The following is a 9,413-nucleotide window of genomic DNA, read 5'->3' as shown; positions in this document are numbered from 1 at the left end:
CACTAGCTGCAGCGCGGGACACACGGGGATAATTTACCCTCGGTCCGGAGTGCGCAGGGGTTGGGGGCGGGGCTGCTGGTCTGCTGCTGTGAGTGACAGTCTCTGCAGCAGGCCAGTAGCACTATGCGCGCATGAGGATAATGGGCTGTTACTTGCCCGAGCATGCGCCGATGCGCTGTCCTGCAGTTCAGCGTAGAAAGAGGGTCAGAAGGGGCCGGGGTGCTGCTTCAGCCGGACCCCGGGTTTACAAAGACCCGGCAGGGCGAGCACACAATGGGCCCCCCTAGCCAATCACTGTGTGACTTCAGCATGAAGCCAGCAGTGATTGGCCATTCAGGCTGCGCGCGCCGGTGATGTTGTGTAAGTTTCTGTTTGTTTCTAAAGTCGCCGCCACATGCACTGACTAGTGCCAACAGCAGCAGACGTCCGACCTGCACCGAGTTCCACACACGGTCACCACACAGCAGAGACTGTCACACCCGCGTCGTCAGGGTCAGACTGGTCACAGAATGCACTGAGACACAGGTGGGTGCGTGCTGCCTGCATTCCTTTGTGCCCGTTCGAGTGGTTAAAAAACATTTCCCGTGGTCGTGCACACATAACACACAGACTTGGCATTATTTCCCGAGCGTCTTTGCTCATTGGAATTTCAGCAGGATTGCGCCCCGGCATGCCGGTGTTTACCGAGGAATGGACACGTTCTGGCTTCTCCTGTAAAAAAAAATCTAAATATCGGCACCATGTCTGTTTAGGTAGGTCATTACCTGGGTGCTTTTTGGGGAAGTTTAGCTCATCAGAAATTCCAACTGGCAGCGCTTAATTTGTAAAACAATGCGTGCAGGGGTCCAAAGATTTTTTCAGGAGCGCAGTCCCGGTCCTGCTGAATATATTGCATTTGCCGAATATCCTTGATTCCACCTCATGCATCTTTGTGCCACCACCCTCCACTTTCTGTTTCTACACACTTTGCGCCCCACCACTATCAAATGTCACCCACCGCGCCTGCAATCAGGACCTGCAGATAGAAGGCAGCACAAATGCCTCACACTGGGAAACTGTGCTACCACGCTTTAGACACAGAGCCGCCAATGATCACTCCCCCACAGCCAGGCCGGATCGGAGACCCGCCACACCTCTCCACGCAGCCTTCACCAGGGCCAGACAGACATGCAGGCAGGTCCATTATGCACCACTGAAGCCTCGTTCACCACCAGCAATGTAGAAGAAACAGACGTTGAGAATCAGAATGACAGCAGAGCGCCTTAGCAAGGGGTGGCAGCTCCGACGTGAGTAAGCGTCATGCGGCCTACGCGCGGCCTGCTCCGTGCTTGAGCGCCAGCCTCTCGCTAAACCCAGCAGTCCAGCGCACCCAGCGGGGTCCTCAGGTCCAGCAGATCGAGCGTCTGTGCCGTGCCGCTATGCCACTTAGCTGAGTACAGGGTCCCGCATTATTCCATGCAGACTCCGCTGTGCCTCATGCAGCCCCAGTCACCTCCGATCCACGCTGTCAGGCATATTAAGAGCATGGCGAGAGGGGCTCCCACGCTCACTTCACCACCATGCCCACGAGGCTGGTTTGTCTCTCCTGCTGTCACTCTCTCCTCGGGGCACTAACTGTGATTAAAAACACAGCAAACGGTCGGTCGCAGTGTCAACAACCCGGTCCCACGATGTAGAATAGTGGATGGCTCAGTAGAGGCAGGATAGGTTAAGCATATCAATCGGCAGCCGGCAGAGCAACACTACAGTGCAGCCATCTTGCCGATCGCCAGGCCACACCCCCCTCACAGACAAAGTTACAAGAGCCCTTTAAACTGAAGTTGGTACCACTCCTACCTTGGAACCAATCTGCAGCAATGCTAGCCCTGCCATGACACTCGGCTCTGACTGGGAATAGTGAAAAATAAAATGGTAATAAACTAGTTTCATTACAGTTTTATTTTTCATCATGGCTGCTCTCTACCTCCGCCCTAATTGAGGAGTTGTGGCTGGCCTCAGTAGCATTACTGTAGGGGGGTACTACTCTTCAGAGGGTCCCCATTCCAACCATCTGTGAGATATGAGAGATTCAGAGACCCCTCTTCACATTCTGTGAGTGGCATCATTTTACGTTACCACACTAATAAATGTATATTTAACATATTACTATTTATAACAAATGTGTTTCATTCGTTTTAGCCAAAGTTAGAAAATAATCAGTACCATTCTATGTTTACTTTTTTTAAACTAATCCAGAGAGTTGTGAAGGATTTTTCAAATGTATTAATACATAATTACAAATTCTTGCATGGTCTACTTTCAATATTGGTATACAGAAACAGGCTTCAAGTACTAATCATAGAGATTACTGTGTTCACTTTCTTAAACATACATGTATTTCCTGTTTTAGTCCTGCTGCCTTTCTTCCAGCTGTTGAGCCCTCCTATTAAAGCCCATTCTGCAACTCACTGAATTGTTAATATTGCTCCTTATTTTTGTCTACATCTGATATGGTGGATATTTCATTCCAGGCCATCCATTACATTGTTTCCAGTAATGGGAAGTGTGTCTGTGAGTGCATGTAGTCAGGTGACTTGTAGTGGGTGCTGCAATTCTGAGTCAGAGTACTTTCTGTGCACTCAAAAAGTTAACCATATCTTTAACTGAGCACTTTCTGTTATGTTTTATATTCTACTTTTCCTATTTCCTTTTACTTAACATCACACATGAAACTGGTCAATAAACAGGCAGTAGTAGAAAGTAGAAAGCAGTTCATTCATTTATCCAAAAGGAAAAACAGGATCGAGGAATGAATGGAACTAAAGTTCAGTACTTGGAAGGATCAGGGACAGCAGTAGATGGTTCTTGGACTAAGGGTGTGACTTGGTACTTTTTTGCTCAGCGGGGTTGGTCTGCTCAGCTGGGTAGGCATTGCAAGAAGCCGGATGCTCATTTTGAGGACCTGGGTTTGGAGTGTTAGGTTTAGGAATGTACCCCAATAAAGCCTGTGTAGTCACTGATCCTTTCACCTACATTTTCCCTGTTTTTGTACTACATAATGGTTTTTGGTATTGACCTTTTACCCAGTTAGGTACTGCATGAAATGTATGGTTTTCCCAGAAAAACTAGCTTCAATTAATGCATGAGGTGGGAAACAACCTTTACAACGCAACTTTTACAACGCACTACCATTACAATGCAGTCATTACAACGCAACATCCCTTACAACGCATGCCATTACAACGCAACCATTACCACGCATGACACTACAATGCATACAATTACAACTCATGTCATTACAACGCAGTCATTACAACGCATACCATTACAACGCATACCAATACAACGCATAGTACCCTTACACTATCCAACACTTACCCTACTGTTGCACCCCCTGGAGTTAGAATAGTAATTTTTACCGCTACACTATCCAACACTTACCCTACCGTTGCACCCCCCTGGAGTTAGAATAGTAATTTTTACCCCTACACTGTCCAATACTTACCATACATGCAATGTAATGGTATGCGTTGTAATGGTATTCGTTGTAAAGGTAGTATGTGTTGTAATGGAATGCGTTGTAAAGGTAGTTTTAAAAAATTTGTTGTAATGGCATGTGTTGTATTGGAATGCTTTGTAATGGATGTTGAGTTGTAAAAAATGCGTTGTAAAGGTATGTGTTGTAAAAGTATGCGTTGTAACGTCATATATCCCATGAGGTTTCTCAGAATTACAGCAGGATTACCTTCTTCTGCATAATAACTATGCATAAGGGTCATCTCTTCTGTCATCCTCGGCCGACATGACACAGCAAGGTAGAACCCCTGAGGGTACATTTAGGGTATATATACAGCATATCTTTCCTGGGGCAGATAGAGGAGAAAGACTTCCATGCTGACACACTCGCTCGAAACACTGAGGTTCCTGCACGCAGACAATCCAGCATGCAGTGGTCTGACATCCCTCACGGGGTGTCCAGCTCGACACCAAGATGGGGTCCTTCATTCTCTCACACCAGGTAATTGGGTTGGCTTCATCCTAGGAGGATTCTTGGCTCTACACCTACATCTATTCTAAGTACATTCAGGTACATTGTAGGTGTATGCATTAATACTGTCATGTATTTATATGTTTGTATATATTCATTGTTTTAGCACTTTGATATAAATCTACCATCCATTTAGTCTATTGGTGCTTATAATCATTTATATCTGTTTCTGTTTTATGGTTGTTTCAGCACACAAATTTTACACTAGAATGACGATGTTTCAATAAATGCTTATTGAAAACGTCCACACCGTTTATTCTGTGTATCTCTCTGAGACAAAGTGAGCATGAGTGACTGAGTGAAAAGTACTGTACTGTTTCCATGATCCATGATGGGATAGAGTTGTTATGTTCGATAGTTGGCAGGAACTATTCTCTCCTTGGTAAGAGAAGTTTACAGTGGCACTGTGAGCTAGCTGGTATACAGGCGAACATACCCGGTGGGGGTGTCTGGAATCAGTCTGGACACCAATCCCACAGTTTATGTTTTCTAAACGGCATATCCTTTATAGATTTATAAGAACTACATGACATGGCGCTGCTTTTTTCTTATTTAACGGTCAAAACTGAGTAGTTCAGTAATGCTTTTCTCAGAGCCCCCCTACTTAAATCTACCCAGAGACTTCTGGAGGGGGAAGGGAAAGATCCGCCACAGCTGAATAGGCATATCCTATTTATTGGCTGTATGTTTTATTCAAGTTTGAAGGGTATCAGTTTGCTATTGTTCATAAAATGTTATCTCAGTTTCCTTGAAACAATGTCTGAAGAAGAGAACGCTGCGGCAGCATTACATGCAAATGCATCAAGGGAATAGGAACATTAGGGTGCTATAAACATTTCAGAAAATGTTAGAAGTGTCCTTACTTTAAAATTAGCAGAATTTAAAGAGACTGCATGGGGTGAGACTGTAATATTAATAATTGAGATACACGAGTCATACAGGACAGAGGTATTCTATTTTTGGGTCAAATTTCCACCAGCAGATGCACACACAAACACATTTCATTCATACACTGAAGATGAAATACCAGAAGAATACTGTCTATACAAGGACGCTGAACTTCCACTCACTTACCAGGAGCACATAAACTGGTTTAAAGGTATCTTCACACACACAACAGATGAAGTGAGACTAGGTCACTCAGCAGAGACAGTGCGACGAGGCCTGTCCTGGCGGCTTACACACTGGGTCAAGATGTTGACACAATGCCAATAGCAGACTTACGTCCACTTCACAAAGAAATAATAAAACTTTGTAGAAATCTGACACAGTTTGTTATGAGAACACTCACACTTCAACCAACAAGGGTTACACCAGTAGGACAAATACAAAGTTCTGCAACTAAAATAACTCCACAAACACTAAACGCAGTAGTGGGGTAAAAACACGAGCAAATGCCATTCTGGATAGCCAAGAAAATAACACAGTTAGAGGCAGTGTTTCCACACACAAGCCCTCAAGAAAAGCACAGAATGCTAACAATCTGTTTACCAATGGGGATAGCTCCCCAGATAGGGGATGATTGTATCTCTTGTGGTACAGTTTTCACTGTCATCTAAACCAGAACTTATGGTATCCCTTCAATAGCAGTAATACCAGATGCACTGAGACAGATACAGAATGAGTATGGAGCAGAACCTGCTCTGAACTTAGTAATGAAATTGTTAGGAAATTTTGCCCAGATACCAATGATTATGTAAGCAAACATTAAAGGGGAGGCAGCAGCTGTGGCTATACGCCAATGGCTAAGGGATTTTACTCCTGCACAGCAGGAGCGTGAATTACATACAATTATCGAAGATACATATACCTCATTAGGTAGAGATCATTTGGGAGCTAGAGCAACAAAACCACAACTCATGGGTGGACCTGAAAAGGATAACACAAAGCAAGCACCTGATTCTTCTAAGAAGAAATGGGACAGTAAAAAACAAAAGAATAGACCACAATCAAGGGGTGGGTCTCCTCAGCAGGAGCCCTCCGAAAGGAGGCACAACCTTAGGAATCTATTTAGGGATACTGATACATGTTCCTCTCGTTCCTTTCAGGGTTCATCAAAAAACTCTGAGAGGGAAGGACGGTCAGAACACAGACAAGAAGAGCGTACAAAGTCCAGAGACAAACATCGTACTTTGTACTATAATATCAAAAAAGAAGATAAACCAAAATCAAAACCTCAATTTAAAAAGAAGGAAGTAGCTGGCCTTAAAGTAAGAAATGCCAAAGATACAGAGGACTCAACTTCTGAACGGGGAATGGGCTTTGACAACACTCTACAGCACAACAGAAGTAACAATAACTCACCAGAACCTGATGGAATTTCTGGTGACAGGGGCGGTGAATGAGCATATCACAGTGGAAACACCTGATACTAGGGTAAGTGTCCCACACCTGTTGTATGAAATAACACTCCAAATGGAGGGGGACAAACAGAGAAAAATTAAAGGTCTCTTTTGGGAGAACCTGACTTATGGCTGTGACATCCTTTTAGCTGAAAAGATTGGCTGCCTGAAATTGTTATGGAGTACCCAAAAAGAGAAACAGTGATTTTACCTACTTTTTCCGACCTCGTTCCAGTATATCTAAAACATTCATATGAGCAGGAGTGGGAGGTAGCACTTGCTCCTGCATTATATCGCAACCGTGTTGGGTGGGATACTCAGTCGCTTCACCATGTAATCCCAGTAAAAACAACTCCAACTCCACAGAGACAGAACCCAATAAAACAAGAACATTTGCAGTACAGAATGCACACAGTGCTGCATTCATGAATAACAAGGTGCGGAAAAAGTAAAAAAAAACACTAGATATCTCAAATGGATTTTTCTGTTAAAATATAGCACCTGAAAGCAGATATTATACAGCATTCTCAGCCCTCGGCTCTCATCGTCAATTCAGTTGACTGCCCACAGGGTATAAGAATAGACCCGGGTTGAGCAACATATTTTTGGGATTGCTTCTGAAGGCTACAAATTCAACTTTAAAAAATCAAACATAGCCCACCTCAATGTCCTACTTTTGGGATTCGAGTAATTGAATGAAGGAAAAAGCCTAGCAGCTAACTTTTTTAGAAAAGTGCACACTGCTCCAACTGCCAAACACTCTGAAAAACGTACAATCCATATTGGGATTCCTAAACTTTGGCAGAACATACGTCTTAGGTTACACAGAAAAAGTAAAACCTTTTTACTATTTAATCAGACCTGATTTTTCAATTAGACATTGGACACAGGAACAGACGGATATCCTTCATTCCTTACAAGCTGACATGTTAGCTTTCAAACACCTACACACACATGTGAATACCACAAATCTGGTGATCCATGTAATCGCAGGTCAATCAGGGTACACTTACCTAACCTTTAATGAAGGCGAAACGTTACCAATAGCATACAAATTACACTTGTACACAAACGCTGAAATGCGCTTTGCTTCTACAGAAAAAAGTCAGACAGCAGTACAGATTGCCGTAGTGAGAGAATGAGCACTGGAACAAGGGAAACAAATAATTCTCGTAAATTTAGTACCGGCCTTAGAGGCTGTTACAATGGGAAGCATTCCAAATGGAAAAGCATTACATCCGCGATGGATACAATGGGCTAATTCTCTCATTGCGACAGATGTAGACTACAAATTTGATTCTACATTAAAAACACAAGCATTCCTGCAATACAAACAGGAATATCCTCTCCCGAATAAAATAATAACTCTAGATCAGTATGAATACATAATTTACACTGACGGTTCTGCTCAGCCTGCCATAGGAAGTAAACAGTGCAGCTTGTGCGATTGTAAAAGGATGTATGCAGGAAGGCAAGTTCCATCCTAGCAGTACGAAGACACAGTCTCTAGGAGACTGCACGTCACAGCTGGCAGAATAAACAGCCCTATTACTGGTGTTGCAGGGTTTCTGTACTCACACAGAACTGTGCACAGAGGAGTGGAACCTCGGCAAATTAGGATGTCCCAAAACTTACCTTAGCAACCAACTCACCCCTTACCGAGCTAGCTACAGTGTCTCATTGGACATATCAAACACCCAATGTTTAGACAAACCAGAACATGAACTTACAGTACCTCAGGGTACGTGGGACTCATGAACACTCTTTCGTTATATTATCATTACAAACCAGAACATGGAGTAAAGAAGACACATGTGCATTTGAAATGTTTATTTACTAATGCCGTCTTCTCAGGCGCAGTATCTTAGATAATACAAGTACACTTATTATCAGTAGCAAAATTATCAGCATAGTTACTAAGACATAAAAAGCGAATGGTGACAGCATGTTAACATGCTGTAATGAATAAGAGTTAACAACACTTATATCTCACCCTCCCTGACACATATATTATATTATTAGCTAAGAAGGTCTCTTTGGGTTGTTTTAGGGCGGGCCCATACCTTAGTGTCCTAGCATGAAGGAATCACATCAGCATACACCAGCTCTCTCTGCATGTGCACCGCATCAAGTGTGTTAACTATTCTCCTGCAAAGCAATATCAATCCCGCCTCAAGCCCAAGTTGGCAAAGGCTGCACTTGTGTTATGACTATGAAGGCGTGGAGATCAGACCTCATAACAATTCCATATCGTGTTGCTCCTGAAACTTCAGCACTCTCCGTGCAGACATGTTTTATTAAACAAAGCAGATATCAGAGCAATAACATATTATTCTCACATTCACCACGGCAAACTACTAGGTTGAAAGCTAAGTCAACAAATGAGGGTCGTGTGCAGAAGTTGCAAGAAAGGAAAAATGGCGTTTAAATCTGAAATGTACCTATGCTAACTTAACACGAAATATGGATATATAGGAGCTATACAACACCCCCCCATGATCCGAGAACGGACTAAATAAGGTAACAGAAGTGCCATCACATGAGAGCAGAATCCATTTATAAACGAGCATGAATAAAAATTCAATTATAAAAACTAATGCTAAAAAATAGCCCACAAATATAATGTGGCTCAAGCCAATAGGCAAGCAAAAATAAAATGTCTTGACCAAAAGTCAATAAAATCAAGGAAATGCTATCAATCAGCATGCCAATCTGAGGCAGTGTCTATGATAAGACCGTATATGAAAAGTAAGCTGCAACAGCCTCAAGGAGGAAGTCACTGTCCTCATCCGAAAACAGTTCAGCCATCCAGTTTAAAAGATGAAAGGAACATACGTGATCTTCCAGCACCGGATCCTCTATAACCATCAGAGGACAGCTCGGTGGGTTTTCAAGAAAACTTTGTTCCAAGAAATTTCGCGCTGCCGACAACACATCCCAGGGACCCATTAGTCCATGTGCCACCGCCAAGGCCATAATTCTTTCGTCAGAACAAACCAACTCGTGAGCAATGATAGGACTCATCAGTTGATCAAAATCGACGT

At 43.3% G+C, this 9,413-nt stretch overlaps 1 protein-coding gene across 1 annotated transcript in view; it reads left to right on the top strand.

Annotated features, from left to right (window-relative positions):
- Positions 1-439: 439 nt before the first annotated feature.
- The window catches only part of LOC144753055 (glutamine synthetase-like), a 158,635-nt gene continuing 149,661 nt past the window's right edge, over positions 440-9,413 (top strand). The window contains exon 1 of the mRNA XM_078640852.1: positions 440-525. The gene's annotated coding sequence lies outside the window, so the exon portion shown is untranslated. The remainder of the gene's footprint in view (positions 526-9,413) is intronic.

This window comes from Lissotriton helveticus, chromosome 5_1, assembly GCF_964261635.1.
Source record: "Lissotriton helveticus chromosome 5_1, aLisHel1.1, whole genome shotgun sequence".
Classification (NCBI taxonomy): domain Eukaryota; kingdom Metazoa; phylum Chordata; class Amphibia; order Caudata; family Salamandridae; genus Lissotriton; species Lissotriton helveticus.
Note: the sequence above shows the minus strand (reverse complement) of the source record. Positions and strands in the feature narration are given on the sequence as shown.